The 17500-nt window shown below is 39.5% G+C and overlaps 1 protein-coding gene across 1 annotated transcript in view; it reads right to left on the bottom strand.

Moving 5' to 3' along the window:
• LOC119590049 (protein artichoke-like) overlaps positions 1-17500 on the bottom strand; it is a 142371-nt gene that overhangs the window by 102096 nt on the left and 22775 nt on the right. The window contains 1 exon segment of the mRNA XM_037938785.1: positions 883-931. The gene's annotated coding sequence lies outside the window, so the exon portion shown is untranslated.

Genomic DNA, 17500 nt, shown 5'->3' on the forward strand with positions numbered 1-17500 from the left:
TCAACAACAATGATCCAGAAAAAGTGTCGTTTCGCTTATTTCTTTTTTCTATATTCTTTCTTATCGTTTCTCTTCCATTTCTGCTTGTATTTTTTGTATAAGCAACTTTAGCTATATAATAATCAACGTTATGATTATGATATTTGTAGTATTATTATAAGCGATGCATCAATTTTGTTGATGTTATCACTATTACCATTTTCGTTCGTGTCGCTATAATCATTATTGTTCTTCGCGTCTTACTATCATTATTATTGTTCTTATATTGTTATCATTATCATTGCCATAATTATTATCATATTACTTATTACTGATATTAGCATTGTTGTTATTGCTATTGCTATTTACATTATCATTATCGCAGTAGTAGGAAAAGGATGAATATCATTGCCATTTTATGATGATCAATGTTACTATTATTCCTATCATCACTTCCATTATTCTTACCTCTTTTGTTGTTGGTGTAATTTCATCCCTAGACCATCATTTTCAGGAATACAAATAGTAATAATATTTTGCATAATAGTAGTAAAATTATTTGTAACCCTCATTAATTCTATGCTGTTAAACATAATGATTATAATAATTTGTGTCACTTCCTCATTCTCACTTCTTCCTAACATTCTTCTCTTTTTTCCGTCTCCCTCTTCCTCCTCCACCTCCTCCTGCTACTGTTAATGCTACTGCTACTGCTACTACTACTGCTACTGCTGTTGCTGCTGCTCCTCCTCCTCCTCCTCCTACCTCTAATTTGCAACATCTTCACTTCTTACGTGTTTCGTGTCTGTGACATAACCCATGAACTGCCTTTGTCACCTTCAGCTCCAAAATGCACCAAGATTACGTTCGGCAGTGACATGCACAGATTCACTCATTACTTACAGCCGTTGCCTGGTTCTGCTCTACAGCTTCTCTGGAGCACGAGGCGTACCTGAAATGATGGGGGGAATTTTGAGGGCTTGTAAAATATGTCTATGTCATGTATATATATAAATAGATACACGTGTATGTACACACCCTACTGCACACAGACATACATACTGCGCGCACTATTGCACGAACGCACGAAACATGTAGATATACGAGAAAGCGAGAAAGAGAGGGAGAGAGGGAGAAGAGGGAGAGAGGGAGACAGAGAGGGGGAGAGGGAGATAAAGAGGGAGGGAGGAAGGGAGTGGGGGAGAGACAGAAAGAGAGCGGCATAGAAAGACAGAAACAGGGACAAAGAGAAACAAACAAGGCACTGACCGACACAGAGACATAAAGACACAGTATATACACATAAACATCTCAGAAGCGTGCGAATTCCGGTCAACGCATAATGAATGGGTGAACGTCCGATAACGGTGAGAATTTCCGCTCATTAACGTTAAGCATCTTCATCCAATGGTTCAGGGAAGGCGAGCATTAAGCGGTTGAACAAGGTTGATTTTTTCTTCTTTGATTTTCGTTCTTTTGTTTTCGTTTTTCTTTATGGCGGATGCACATGGATAATACAGTGTGCCGGTGTGTGTGTGTGTATGTATATATATATATATATATATATATATATATATATATATATATATATATATATATATATATATATATATATATATATATATTATAATGAAAAGATGGAAATGATTTTTAATTGATATATGTGTTGTGTGTGTGTGTGTGTGTGTGTGTGTGTGTGTGTGTGTGTGTGTGTGTGTGTGTGTGTGTGTGTGTGTGTGTGTGTGTGTGTGTGTGTGTGTGTGTGTGTGCGTGAAAGAGGAATGGAGAAAGAACCAAGAATAGATGAAGGCAATGAAAGATTCAGAAGGTAATTCTATTATCATTTCTACTTTGAATTCCCTAGTAATTATGATAAAGTAACAACAAAAACAATAATAATAATAGTAACAATGATAATAATGATGTTGATATCAATAACAGTAACACTATCGACTCTTCAGATGCTTGAAACAGTAATGTTGCTCTTTATTTTCACTCTTCTCCGACGTTTGCAACTCCCCCTCTAGTTATCACTCCTCCCTCCCTCCTCCTTCCTCACCCTCCCCTACCCACCCACCCTCCCTCTCTCCCTTCCACCAACCTTTCCTCTCCCTCTTCTCCTCCCCACCATTCACCAACCCAGCCGCCCTCCCCCCTCCCTATCAGCATCGCACTTGCAACTTGACCTTTGCACGAAAGCACGGAGATGATCTTGCCGCTGGCGTTGTTCTTTAACCCCTAACCCTCCCCCCTCCACTCTTCCCTCCCTCCTATGGCTTCGAAGTCTCCTACCTCTTCCCTTTCACTCATCCCCACCCATTTTCCCTCTTCCCCTTTCTCTTCATCCACCTTTCCTTTCACCATTCGCCCTATACCACCCTTATAACCCTCATCTACTTATTTTCTCCCTCTTGCTTTCCTTATCGATTTCCCCTTCCTATCCTCTTCCCCCTTTCCCTTTCCCTTCTTGCCTTCCCCACTCCATTGTCTCCCCATCCTCCTCACCCTCTTTCCCGTCCGCCTCCAACTTCACCTTCCCCACCTCCCCATCCACCTCCCCTCCCTCTATCCCTCTCCTCCAGCCCAGGCGACCGCAGGCGTCGAGTCCCAAGGCAGCCGAGAGAAACTGAAGTCCGGGTACTTTGTGTGCGCGCGTGTGTGTGTGTACCGTACGTGTGCATATCTGGGACTAAGTGTTTCTACTACTTTATTAAGAGGATATAACGGAAATTCCTTACTTAAGTGAATTGTAATGGACATGAAAATCAAATAACGACGGTAATAATGATAATGATAATGATAATGATAAGGCTACTATTACTAATGATGATATAATATGATTGTCTCTCCCCTTTCATACCTACCCCCTCCCTCATTTCCTTCGCATTTCCGCTCCCCCTCCCTCCCCATCCGCCTCCACCCCTTCCCCATCAACCTCCCCTCCACTCCCTTATCCCCCTCCCCTTACCTCTCCCCACCTCCCACCCCCAACTAAGTGAACTGCATTCCACCGCGCTTGCCCGAGTGCATAGCTCATGACCGCGGGCACTGCCAATGACTCCGATTCTCCGTTGTTATTCCTCATGACGGCTGAAGACGATGAATCATGAACTGGCGCCGATTTGGAATATCATGCGGAGTTTTCTCTGTATTTTGCGGGTGTGTCGGGGAGTGAGGGGGGGGGGGTGCGGGAAGTGTGTGTGTGTGTGTGTGTGTGTGTGTGTGTGTGTGTGTGTGTGTGTGTGAGTGTGAGTGTGAGTGTGAGTGTGAGTGTGAGTGTGTGAGTGTGAGTGTGAGTGTGAGTGTGTGAGTGTGAGTGTGAGTGTGTGTGTTTAAAAGTGAGTACGTGCGTGTATATCCATGCGTACAATTATCTTGAGCGAATGAACGGATCAAACACACAGCACAAAATCCAACCTGAAGAGAACGAGCGAACCACCAATTTCTTTACCAACTCGCAAATAAATGTCCCAAATCCTTTGATATCTATCTACCTATCGATATCTGCCTCCCCCCGCTCCCTCCCTTCCTCCCCCCTCCTCATACCCCAAAGCAACCACCCCACACCCCTAAACCCCCACCCTTAAAACGCACCCTACCATAAGCATCCCCACAGCCTGTACGCCTTACGGTCCGTCCCATCCCGCTCGCTAACCGGCCAAGAGGGACAATTACCATGTAGTCAGTCAGCCGGCAGTTCGTGTCTGCGGAGCGCTAAGTTAATAACAGCGAGAACGTGAGAGGAGTTGCTGCAAGAGCGCGTGGTTGAGATTGATGATCAATCTAACGGGGATTTTCGGCTTTCGTGGAGCTTGCCGGGATGTTTCGAACATGTAAAATAACATGGAGTAAACGATAACGTAAAAACGTATAGATAAAAAGAAAAAAAATGTAGATGGTAGTACTCTGATTGACGGTTCGTTCAACCTACAGAAATATGAATAAGAAATGCAGTAAAAAAAAATAAAAAGAATTATAAAAAATAATGAAAATAACGATGATAACGATGACGATCATAACAATGGAAATAACGACAAAAAAACAAAACAAAACAGAGAAAATAATACACAATCATGAAAATTGCAGTATTTCTTGACTGCCAGTTCACCCTAATCACAAAATGAATTATGTCTTGCAAGAGGGAAAAAACACAAGAAAACTGTATAATTAAATAAAACATTAAGCAGAAAATAGTTTTGTTTATCTTTTTACTGCTACCTCATTCCCCTTGCAAAATGGAAACAGAAACATGCTTCGAAAATAAATAGCACAAAATAGCATAAGAAAAAATAAGAAAACCCAAAACAGAACACGCGCATGCACACGCACGGACATACTCACACACAATCAGGTAACACCAATAACAAAAACACACTAATAAATCATCATCTGCGTCCTAAGCCTTAAAAAAAAAAAAAAAAAAAAAAAAGTTAAAACAAAGGCGATCACGTCTTCTTGACTCCCTTAATCCTATTACCCATTCGGATCTTCACACACAAGTCCGCCGAGCCTTGATCTACGGTTGGTCGGCTGGGAAAGGAGCTAGTGGAGCCGAACGACCCTTTTTCGTTCTTCTTCCTCTGTCTCTTCCTCTTCTCTCTCTCTCTCTCTCTCTCTCTCTCTCTCTCTCTCTCTCTCTCTCTCTCTCTCTCTCTCTCTCTCTCTCTCTCTCTCTCTCTCTCTTATTCTATCTTCTCTTATCCTTACTTTTCCTCCTTCGATTCTGCTTTAAAAAATCCAATTTGCGTCATCTTATTCTAAATCTTTCCGCTCTTATCGACTTAAGATGTTTTTTTTTTCTTTTAAATATTTCTAGGTACTCCATGATCATTTACTCCATTTCATTATATTCCTATATCATTCCAATACCTATCTTCATTTTCCCATTCTCTTTCTACTGCTTTCCATTCACTCTTTCAACTCCCTTCCACCTTCCATGCACCCTTCCAATCCTCCCCCCTTTCTTTCTCCCCTCTAAAAATCTCCCTTCTTTCTCCCTTTCTCCCTCCATTCTATCCTACCTAAACTCCCTTACACTCCTCCCTCTTTCCACCGTATTGTACTTTCTCCACCCCTTTTACAAACCCCTCCACCCTTCTGTGTTCCCCCCCACCGCTTTTCCGCGTACCATTTCACCCTATCGAACTTCATACCCCCCCCCCCTTTCCATACCATGCACCCCTCCTCCATCCCCTCCATCCGTATCAGGAAGCAGAAGACGAAGTTCATCACAGGAGAACATTCACTGACCGGAACATCTACCGACACTTGATGACTTTGACGTCCGTGTTCGTTAAATGACGTCCTTGCTTTGTTCTTGTGAACGATAGTATTCAGTGACTTCAAAAATGCCTCCGTCATTCAGAAGGCATTTAGCGACAGCAACAATAATGGGAAGTGTAAGCATACCAGCACTATAATCGCAATACATAACACGATACTAATAACAAGTAGTACTAATGCTTTCAAAATAAAGATGAAGATGATGCCAACAGCAATGATCACATAAAAAAAACATTAGTCGCAGCAGAATATATAGTAAAGCATATGAAAAACAACGAAAATAACGAAGAGCAAAAGAGAGCACTAAAACTCCCTCTTTCCCGTGACAAATGAGATCATTCTCTACGCGGCATTGAAGTTCCCAAGGCTGGCACTGGCCGGTAAGTTCACAGGAAAGAGGCGTAAGAGGAGAAGGGAAGGGAAGGGAGAGGGTGGGGAGGAGGAGAGGGAAGGGAAGGGAGAAGGTGGGGAGGTGGGGAGGGGGGAAAGGAGGGAGTAGGGAGGGGGAGAGGGAACATGGACGGGGATGGGGTGGGGGTGGGGTGGAGAAGGGAAGGGAGGTACAAGAAGGTGTGGGAGACGGGAGAGGATGGAAGGGCAATGAGTGAGGTGAGGGAAGTGGAAGGGAAATGAAGTAGGAGAGGAAAGGGGAATGAGGTTGGAGAGGGGAGGGAAGGGAAGGGAAGGGAAATTAAGTTGGAGAGGGGAGGGAAAGGAAGGGAAATGAGGTTGGAGAGGGGAGCAGAGGAAGAGTAAAAAGGAGTATAAGGATATATGAGAAAGGAGAGGAGAAAAGAAATGTATGAAAATAAAGGGAGAAGACAGAAAGGATAAGGAAAGAAGCAAACCGAAGAAAAAGAAACGAAATGAGAAAAAAGAAGCGAAAGAACGGAGGAAGAGAAGCAGGAAGAAGGGGGTGGGGAGGCGAGTTCTGTGCTCTATGAAGAAGCCCCCAAAGACTACATGGAGCGAGACGGGTGTTTATGAAGTCCAAATAAGGGGGAAAGAAGAGGGAGCGGAGAAGAAATAGTGAAAGGCAGGCGGTAAGTAGCGAGGCTTCGAAAGGAAAGGTGTGTGTGCGTGTGCGTGCGTGTGCTATAAATCAAAACCCAAATAATCACGGCCCTCGGACAACTAGATATCAACGCCTTATCAAGTGCTTTTTTTTACCCACGATTTATTTACTTTTCCGTTACCATTAATCTCTGCAACAGGCTATATCCCAGAACCACATTAGTTCTGCCCTTCAACCAGTAAACACACAACCATTCATACAGATAGATAACTTCGATAAAAAACGCTTCAATTTCCTCGCATCTTCTACCATCTCTTCAGTGGATTTTGGCCTCTTCCCGAATACCTTTCTTAACCCAGACGTCTTAAGAAAGTGTTAAACACCGGTGAGTTCCTTCGCCAGTGTCCCAGATATCGGCACTTTGTGGTCGTCGGTTTGCAGATGAATGTGTGTCGTCCGAGATGTTTAAATAAAAAGAAAATGGTTTTTTTTAACATGTGTCTCTTCTTATTATTTTTCAGTTTATATCCGTTTGTAAGACGATACGCAAAACATCTGACGGAAGATTTTGATAAAACTAGCTTTAATCGTTCTTTTCTTAGTTTCTCTTGTTTGTTTCCTCTGCTTACCCTTTTCTCCCATTTCCTTGGCTTTCTTTATTTTTCTCTCTTATCATTTTCCTCTTCTATATACCTATCTCCCCCCCCCCATACCCCTGATTTTGGCACTGTTGACCCTCCCGTGATCAATTTCATTACCCACACCATAGATTCCCTTATGTAACTCTAATTTTTTTTTCATATCCACCCTCCTCTTTCCATGTCCGGTCCGCAACAGCCCGTGTCTATGGATGGCGTGGGAGCAATCCATTTAAACAAACGAACGAACAAACAACAGGACGCGGCGAGCTTCCTGTCGTAGTGACAGCGAACGAAATCCTCTTCCTTTAACTCTTTTCTGTTTCCTTTTTTTTTACCTTCTTCCTCTTCGTTTTTTTTTTTTTTTTTGTCTAGTTTTCTTTTCACTTCTCACGTTTTTCTTTTTTCTTTTTTTTTATTGACTTCTTATTTACTTATATCCCTTAATTTACCCCCGTTTCTTGACCTTTTCTGTGTTTTCCACTTTCTGTTTTCATGTTTATTTCGTCTGACATTTCCCCTATTTCATCTTTCTCCCGTTCCACTCTTTTCGTTTATCTTTTTTTTCTTATCACTCTCTTTCTTTTATTTCTATCTGTCATTCTCCCATTTCATTTCCTTTTCTTAACTTCAGATCCTTTCCTCACAGGAAATTATCTAAGCGGTATTTATGTGTAAACTTCATAAAACGGTAGAGATTATATAGTACTTTTTCAGCTGCCTTTAATTTCCAGCACGTTTTTGATCTACCTTCCTGTTCCCTCTATCTCTCTCCCAATTATCTTTCCCAGTTATCGTACATCGTACATCTTTTTCTCATCATCTTCTCTCTATTCTTCCCTTGCTTTCTTTTATCACTGCGTTTTTTTTGATATTCCTGTTCCCTTCTCTGCTTTTATTTCCGTTTTATTTTTTTTTTTTTCATCCGTCTTCCTAAATTCTAACCATCGCCACCGTTGTCTCATCGTTACGTTAAACTCATCCGCGCAACGTAACAACTTAAACCCATCTACGTAACGCAACTCGGCTTTTAACACTTCCTATAATTAAATTGATGCGATAACGGTTGCCATGTTGAGAACGTCAATACTGTTACCATTATCCTTCCATTAACTTTATTTTCGTTGTGGATATTATATTGCCATTGTTGTTGTCATTTCCCTCATCATCATCGCAGTCATAATCATCGTCATATCATCGTTTTCATTATCAGTACAAGTACCATTACGTTCTGACACCACAGAGAGAAGGAGGATAGATTCTATTGATTGGGCACATTAGTATCCTTCTCATTACTATAGAAAAATCAACACCTATAGTAATTATCAATATCGCCATAATCCGTCATCACCTACTCACCATAATCACCACGATCCCTCCTTAGATACTTAATAAACAGATAAATAAATAATCCCAACAATGCAACAAGCTGAGGAAGCCGGCGCCTCAACAGGCCTGGCCAAAAGACCTCCCGCTATTACTCTATCAGTCCTTCCGATAACTTCTTTATAACGTCATCCATTGCGAAACCACACGCCGGAGCTTTTGATTTCCGCCGGAGCAGAACCGGATCGATGTGGGCGAGAGTGGTTTTCTTTCTTTTTCTCATTTTTTCTTTTCTTTCAGGAGCTTTCAAAGATGGTTGGTGATGCTGGTAAGGGTAACGTGAGGTAGTAGGGGACGGAGAAAGACAGAGGAAGGCAGAGAAGTTAAAAGGGGGGAGAAATAAAGAGGAAACAGCCACAATAAGAAAAAGGGAATTGAGGAAGAGGGGGTGTGGGAAGGAGTGAGGGAGACGGAGATGTGGGAGGGAGTGAGGGAGAGGGGCATAGGGGAACGGGGAATGAGGGAGAAGGGCATATGGGAACGGGGAATGAGGGAGAGGGGCATGTAGGAACGGGAAATGAGGGAGAGGAAGATGTGGAAAGTGGAAAAGAGGAAGAAGGGTGTGTGGAGAGAGGGTTGAAAAGGGAATATGGGGGAAAGGAGGATACAAAATGGGAAATGAGAGAGAAAATTGAGAAGGGGAAGTGAGTGATAGTGAAACAAGGAAAGGGACCTTGAAGAGGAAGATGTTAAAAAGAGAAAGGAGGATAAGACGAGAGAAGGAAGAAAGATGAAGAGAATGAGAGAAAATGAAAAGACTGTGGCTTTGTTGGTGGTGTACCTTTGTTACGCTCTTTTGCTCTCCTGATTTTAGATTGCGAGGTTGGTTAGCGTAATTACGCGCTCAGAGGGAAGAGAAAGGGGGATGAAGGGGTAGAGAGGGAAGGGAAAACAAGCGAGAGAAGGGGAAGGAAGACGGGAAGGTGATTAAGAAGGAAAATGAGGAAAGAGAAATAGAAACAGCGAAGGCAAAACCTAAAAAGTGAAGGAAAACAAGCAGTGAAGAGTAAACAAGAACCAAGAGGAAAGACAGAAGAGAAGGAACCCATAAACGTCTCGAACCCCGCCCCCCCCAAATCCCCGTTTGCGAATCTTCCCAGGATCGTAAGCCGCTCCCCCCCCCCCCCCCCGACGAGCGACCGAAAGCGACTAGCCAGCTGTCGTTGCCCTCGGTTAGCTAATGGTGTAATTAAGTTGTTCTGGGACTCAAGGAAACCGGTGTCCTCCGTCTCTTTTAATATTTTTTCCTTTGATTTTTCTTTTGTTTTTTATTGTCCTGCCGTTTCAACCAACATTTGTTGATCTAATTTCTTTTACTCGCTCGTCTGCGTACCAATTTCCTTGCTATTCCATTTTATCTGCAAATACCATTTTTAGAGGACTATATCTTAATTTCTCTTGATTATTCTTCCTCTTACTTTACTCTTTTAAGTCCTTTTATCAGTCTCACATTCGTTCTAATCATTCTCCTGGATTAATTCCTTAGTTCTTCTGTTTTGTATTAAATAATCATTTCTTAAATTATTCACCTTTTTTTATATTTTCGGAGTTCTCTTGGTAATCGCTTTATTCTCATTGTTTGTCTATAGTTCTATTATCATGCAATTTCTGCGTCTGATATGATTCATCCATTTTCTTTTCTATCGAATACTCTGAGACATCGTGTACTCTGAGACAGGTTTTCTTTTTCTTCTTCTCCCTCTTCTTCTTCTTCTCCCTCTTCTTCTTCTTCTTCTTCTCCTTCTTTTTCTGCTTCTTCTTCTCCTCCTCCTCCTGACACATTTGTTATATATTCAATATATATTATCAATTGGCAAAGAAATAAAACACGAGTGAACATCGTAAAACAATGGACACACAGAACACAAAATAGAAATCCACGTATTTGATCAAGAGAAAAATATAAAAAAGACGGTATTTACCAGCGCGAACAGCGATCCATCATGATCACACTTAATGCACGTAGAAGTCTTCTTAATGTGATGATAACCCGCAATCACCTCTTGGTTATCATTTGTTAATCGAGAGTAATTCATAAAGTGATATTTTCTAACTTTGATTGTAATATTGTCTTTGAATAATCTCGTTATTTTAGAGAAAAGTAAGAACGAGTCTCCAAAACACTTTTTTAGAGTTTGATAGATGAACAAGTTTGGTTATATATATATATATATATATATATATATATATATATATATATATATATATATATATATAAACAAATACTAGAGGAAATTAAAAACACGAATAAATAAATAGCCCAGCGCAAGACACATTAAACGAACATGCGAAAGAGACTTATGCAGACGGAGGATGATGATGATAATGATAATGATAATAATAATGATGATGCCCAATTGAAAACATATTTACACACATTAGAACAAATAAATCAAATATAAGACACACCACTCAAGACACATATAGTACAAAAGGCGAGGGAGGTTTTAGCCCAGAGTGGAAATAAGTGGCCTTCTTGTGGCTTCCGGAATCTGGGTTAACTTGTTCATGAACTTGTACATCATGTCCTCGGGGGAGAAGCGGGGGCGGTTCATATTTGCTATAGAAGTGTGTTTTGTTGTTTTTTTTTGCCCTTGTCTCTGCCTGTCTGCTTCTCTCTCTTTCTCCCTCTCTAATACACACACATATATGTATGTATTAATGTGTGTATTCAAATATTAGCCTCTCTCATACATTTCTTTTTTATCCCCCATATTGTTTTTTGTTTTCTATTTTCCATGGTTAGTTTCTTCTGCCATTTTTTTTTTTGTGTGTGTGTGTGTGTGTGTGTGTGTGTGTGTGTGTGTGTGTGTGTGTGTGTGTGTGTGTGTGTGTGTGTGTGTGTGTGTGTGTGATTATAATATATATATATATATATATATATATATATATATATATATATATATATATGCATTTATATGCATATATATGCATATATATATATGCATATATTATGCATATATATGCATATATATACATATATATACATATATATACATATATATACATATACATATATACACATATATATACATAATATACATGTTTTCTTGTTTCTTCTACACATTTCTTTCTCCTATCGTATATTTTTCGTGCTTTCCTTCTTCCATTTCTTTCTTCTTGACCATTTTTTCATAAACGTTTTCTCTCCCTTTCTCCTTTTCATTCCTTCAATATTCTTCACCTGGACAGACACCCTTTCTTAACTTCTAAAAGTTTTCTTCGCGCGGTTGCGGTTCCCGGTGAAAACCTTTTCTTTTTTCTTCTTTTTTTCTTCCCAAAGGAATGCGAAAATTCAGGTATTTCCCGCTGTCCCGATTCATCTTCCCCAATAACAAAAAAAATCGTTTCTTTCTTTCTCCGGTTTCTCTTTTTGCATTTCTCTTTCTTAGTTTTCCATTCCTCTGCTATTTAGCTTTTAGTTCTATCTATCTCCGTGTGTGTCTGTCTGTCTCTGTATCTACTATCTCTCATTACCTATCTAATTTATCCATTTCCTTCCCTCTCCCTCTCCCATCCCTCCCTCTTTATCTCTCTCAATCAAATCCCTTTACGAAGAGCCATTATCTCATCGAAGCCACCAAGAGAGAAACCGGACGCGTCCAACAACCTCGCCACACTTGAATTTGCTTAATCGTGTGTGTGCCAGCGAGGATCCAGGCCTGCTAATGCGCATGCGGCACGTGCAGTCCTATTCGTTCGTGCATGAACATCGGCCAGCCTCAGTTACACACAGATAAAACATGCACAGGGTTTATGTGGACACAGATACACATGTAGTTTGAGACACAAATACATATATATGTAGATGCTCACCTGTACATAAGGTGTATAGACACGTACATACAAAAGTCTATAAGTATATTCACATTATCACCAGGTATACAGACCAGGTATACGCATGTCCACAAGTTGTACACAAACGTATAACACTAGGTAGCGATATATACGTGTAAAAGAATATACAAGGCCTTTTTTGTAGTATCCCGAAACCCCTGCCACTTTGATACATTGTTTCATGTACCATGGTCGTTACAAAACAAGATATCAACGAAATTTATAATGACATACAAAGTTTTGAGAGATAAAGATCATTAGAAAACCATTAAGGTACTTCATATGCTGGCATTATTTTTAATTACAAGCAAAACATTGTGGAAGCTTCAAATCAGATGGAAAAAGTACCTGCTACTCTGCAACTTATATATTGTTTATACACACCATTCTTCGCTTCGCAAGGTTGTAAAACTTTCAGATGGATTTCTCAGATTCGGTCAAAACATTTTTTTCTCTTTTAATTACATACATTGATCTTCATATGAAAAGCGGAAGCGGAATCTTATCGTATTCACCGCGAGTGAGTTCCGTGTCCGAATGTTATAACTTGATAATTCCAACGATCTCGGGGGTTTACTTATCTTACTGATTGAATTATATCAACAAATCAACATGCACGGTATTTTCATTGATATTTTGATACTTCAAATTTTACCTATATCGAGTGAGTGTATTTGATGTTCTGCTAAAAAGGCACAGAAACATTTTATGCACCTTTAAAATAGGATTTTGTATCAAGAAACTTACGATGCGATTGGTAATTCATGAAAATATAAATCCCAACTTAAGATTACGTGCAATATACCTAAAAAATATTCGCGCTCTGACTGGCTGGCCGGTGTGTCACAATGTGTCAAGGTAGAGACATACATTGATACAAACCGAAGAGATGCTTCAACAGGTTCCGATAATGTGCGCGTAAAAAGAAACCATGTATCAAAGTGTATCATAGTGTTAGGTGTTTTAGGTGCTACAAAAAGGCCTGCATTATAGAGGCACTTAAATACACTACAGAAACTTACATGCACACAAGATCTAAAGAAATGCACATACACGCAGAAACACACAGAAGGGAAAGTAGCTCGCTTCGAGTGATGATCTCAGCTGCCTGCCTGATGACTGGTCGTTCCCTGGGATGCGGTCGCTGACTTCGAGCAACGTCAGCCCTAGTGACCGAGCGCTGACGGCTGGCGCGTGTCAGGGCGGCTTTGCGTCTTGAGGAACTGTGACTGAGAGGGGGTGTCATTGCACGCACGCACAGCTGCAGGCACGCAGACATTTGCGCGCGGACACGCTACACACACATTACACGCTACACACACACACACACACACACACACACACACACACACACACACACACACACACACACACACACACACACACACACACACACACACACACACGGATCTTCCAGCAAGAGCTATTACTTGATTAACAGAATTATAGCCTTCGACCCAAACTTGTTCCGAGTATAACTACCTGCTACAAGACCCCCCCCCCCGCCCCCCAACTACTCCCCCCCCCCGCACGACTCTCGAATATTCGATGTCTCCGTGCCTTGAGGGGCAGAAAGGGGGGGAGGGAGTAATTCACTACCCCAATTTAGGATAGGGGGGGGGGAGGAGGGTCAAGCATAAAGGGGGTAAGAAAGGGGGGGAGGGGGACATTCATCATCGCTGAGTTAGGAAAGGGGGAGAGGTGAGATCGTAAAGGGAGAAGGAAGGAATTGAAAAATAAGAGGAAGAGAAGAGATGGACGATGAAGGGAAGCAAGAAAAAAGGATTCCGAACGGTGGAGAGGAAATGGGGTAGAAAATGAATGTCTCTACTCACTCCTCTCTAACATTCCATAAAAAAAAATTAATCTACTTTCTTCCTTCTGTTTTATACCCAATGAGTTCCTTTCTGCTGGGACAGAAAAATAAAGGAAAAGAAAGATCATGAAAATCCAGAGAACCAATTACCCCCCTCCCCCCCCCCAAGAAAAAAACAAAAAAAAAAAAAAACACGGACCCCACTGCCCTTAAACCTTTCCTTCATTCGATCCCCCTTCATCAATGTCTTCATCCACAGCCCCCCCCCCCACTACCAACAACCCCACGTCCCCTAGACCCCCCTTTGAGCTACCTTTCTGAGGGAACGAGTAACTGCTCATTAGGTTCGTAACGGATGACTGACTTTCAATATTTTTCATCCAGGAGACCTTCATTACCGGGGAGACGAATAATTACTATGGTAGGTCTAATTTACGGATACAGCTTTTGGTGTAATGATAAAATGTGCACATTAGCAGTGCCATACCATTAAAATTTCGTTAAGCATGTTTCGTTATCACAGCCTTTATAGGAATTTAAATTTTCTTTTCCTTTATCGTCTGTCTGTCTGTCTGTCTGTCTGTCTGTCTGTCTGTCTGTCTGTCTGTCTTATTCATCTATTTACATTGTTATCCATATCTTTCTTACCGTTACAACTATCATTTTCTCCATTCTACCTCTATCTCCCTCTTCCCACCCTTCCTCTTTCCCTCCCCTTCTCTTTCCCCTTCCTTGCGTCACTGCTCCCCCTCCCCCCCCCATGACCGCAATGAAGGAAACACCTTAAAACTGTAAAGATTTTTTTTTCTTATTATTCTTCCACTCATGTTCTTGTTAGCTGATGCTGGCATTTTCCAAATACCAATTGGTCATTTCTTCTCTTATTTTTGGAGTCTTCCCTTCAACTCTTTTCCTTTACGATGTGATTCTTATATATGTGTATATATATTATGTATGCATATATATATATATATATATATATATATATATATATATATATATATATATATATTTTTATATACAATTTTTTTTCTTCTTCCCTTTCTTTTCCTTCTTTCTTTTTTTTTAATATTTACTAGTAAAGCAGTCTTCCTTACCTTAGATTTTTTCTCTACATATCTACTGGTCTTGCAAGTCTTTCTCTTTCTTGGCATTTTCCCGAACACCAACTGGTCTGTCTTTACCTTTTTTTTTCTTTTCTTTACTGTCTCCCCTTTCTGCCTGACTTCATTCCACTCCAAACACCTGTTTTTCCCTTTCATCCAATAATAAAATTCCCTTTCATCTGCCTCGTCTCTCTCCCTTCGTCCATGATCTCTCTATTATATTTTCGCAACACTTTCTCGGCTTCATCTGTCATCATTTCACAACCTCAAAAAAAAGGGTATCAAGTTGCGAAATTCATCTTGCGGTCTCGTTTGATGAGGTTTGAGATGGCGGGGCAAGGCTTCCTTCCGTTTTTTTTTCTCTCTCTCTTTGTATCAATTTATTTTCTGATATATTTTTAGATGTATATATATATATATATTGTTATCTATGTATCTATCTATGCCTATATATATATATATATATATTGTTATCTATGTATCTATCTATGCCACACTCTTACCCACTGTCCGTCTGTTTTCTTATATTTTCTTTTCTGCTACTCTTCTTTAATTCATTTTATTTCTTTCAATATTTCTCTCTCCATGTCTACTTTTATTCAATCTCTCAGAGCCATTATCAATTGGTTATTCCCTCTCATTCACGTGCTCACTTTTACTTGCTGTATCTTTTTTTTATATCACTTCTTTTCCAAACTATTTCCTCACATTTCTTCTTTCTCCAAATCTCCCTCTCATTACTCTTCCACATTTTATTCATTCCGTTTCTCTCCACTTTCCCATTCCTACTCCACTTCCACTTCCTATTCCTATTCTCATTTCTTCCTTTCTTTTTCTAAACACCAAGAAGTTGAAAACGAAAGCAAAATTATATTAAAGAAAAAAAAAAAATAACTGAATCATAACAGCATTCTACCAGTTTTCACTCCCTGGACTTCCGCCTGCTGGTATGCTGGCATGTCGGTTATGCTGCTTTCCGGGCATGTGGGTATGTTAATGGAACAAAACGCTTTCTTGGCGGATTGTTAGGGTTAAATAATTTGGACATCTGATAATGTAATTCGAGACGCTGGTTCAGTTATAATTTCCATAATTATAATTGTCAGTATTTACCATCGCCGCTCGTGTTACGTCCTTCTTGTTACTCTCGTCAGTGTTATAATCATTGCTGCTGTCATCATTATCACTGGTGTTGCCATCGTAAGCATAAGTTTTAATATTAACAAAAACAGCTTACCTACTATTTGAATTTTCATAATCATTATTGTTAACATTGTTGTTTTCACGTTTATATATATATATATATATATATATATATATATATATATATATATATATATATATATATATAATCATTATCGTTATCATACGAGTTATTGTGATCATTAACATTATTATTATCATCATTTTTATCGTTAACATTATTATTATAATTTTTATCAGTAACATTATCATCCTTATTATCATTAACATTATTATTGTTATCATTAATCTTACCGTTAGTTACTACCACTATGACTGTTAGTGTTATTGCTACTACTGCTATTACTACTACCTACTTTTGCTGTCACCATTATCATCCTTGTCACTTTTATCCTTAATGCCATTGCCTTCATTATCACTATTAATCACCAAAACCATCACCATCACAATCAATAAAATCGAAACCACAAAGCTGATATGCTTACAGTTATTAAATTTTCAAAATAATTTAATAAAAGCCTAAGCTAAAACTAAAACGCCATATCACATACCGAATTTGATCGTATCAATTAAATCACTGTTCAGAAAATAATTTAAAGAGAAAAATCATGAAAATTAATCCAATGTCGCTTTGGCATCATTCTGAACAGATGATATTAAACATCTTTCTAAGAACACAACTTCTCTATCATTACCATAATTATCTCTATCAGAACTATTACTCAACATTTTTAATTAATTAATTTCATCAATATTACACATATTAATCCCATGAGTTTCTTTCGCCATTATTAGCATGACGTTTCACTTAATTTCGATAACATCTGCAGTGTAATGATAAGGACGATTAAAAAAAAAACGAATGTGTAATCTTACTTGCGCCTCTGGTGAAAGCATCGACGCTTACCTGAAAAAAATAATAATATTAACATCAATAAGATAATTGTGATGATGATTATGATAGTGATGACGACGAAACAATAACGATGAGAATGACAGGGAGGACAATATCAAAACATCAATAATAATAACAAAAACAATAACAATACGATATCATTCTTGATAATAGAGACTGTTAATAGAAGCGATATATAATGGAGTTCATACCTTTCGAGGTCTGCTTTAATGACCACAAATGACAAATGCAGCTTATAATATGCGAAATGCCACTACATAGCTAAGCTGCCTGGACAACTCTAAGATGTACTAGGCAAAATGTATATTATATTGATTAAAG

This window comes from Penaeus monodon, chromosome 26, assembly GCF_015228065.2.
Source record: "Penaeus monodon isolate SGIC_2016 chromosome 26, NSTDA_Pmon_1, whole genome shotgun sequence".
Classification (NCBI taxonomy): domain Eukaryota; kingdom Metazoa; phylum Arthropoda; class Malacostraca; order Decapoda; family Penaeidae; genus Penaeus; species Penaeus monodon.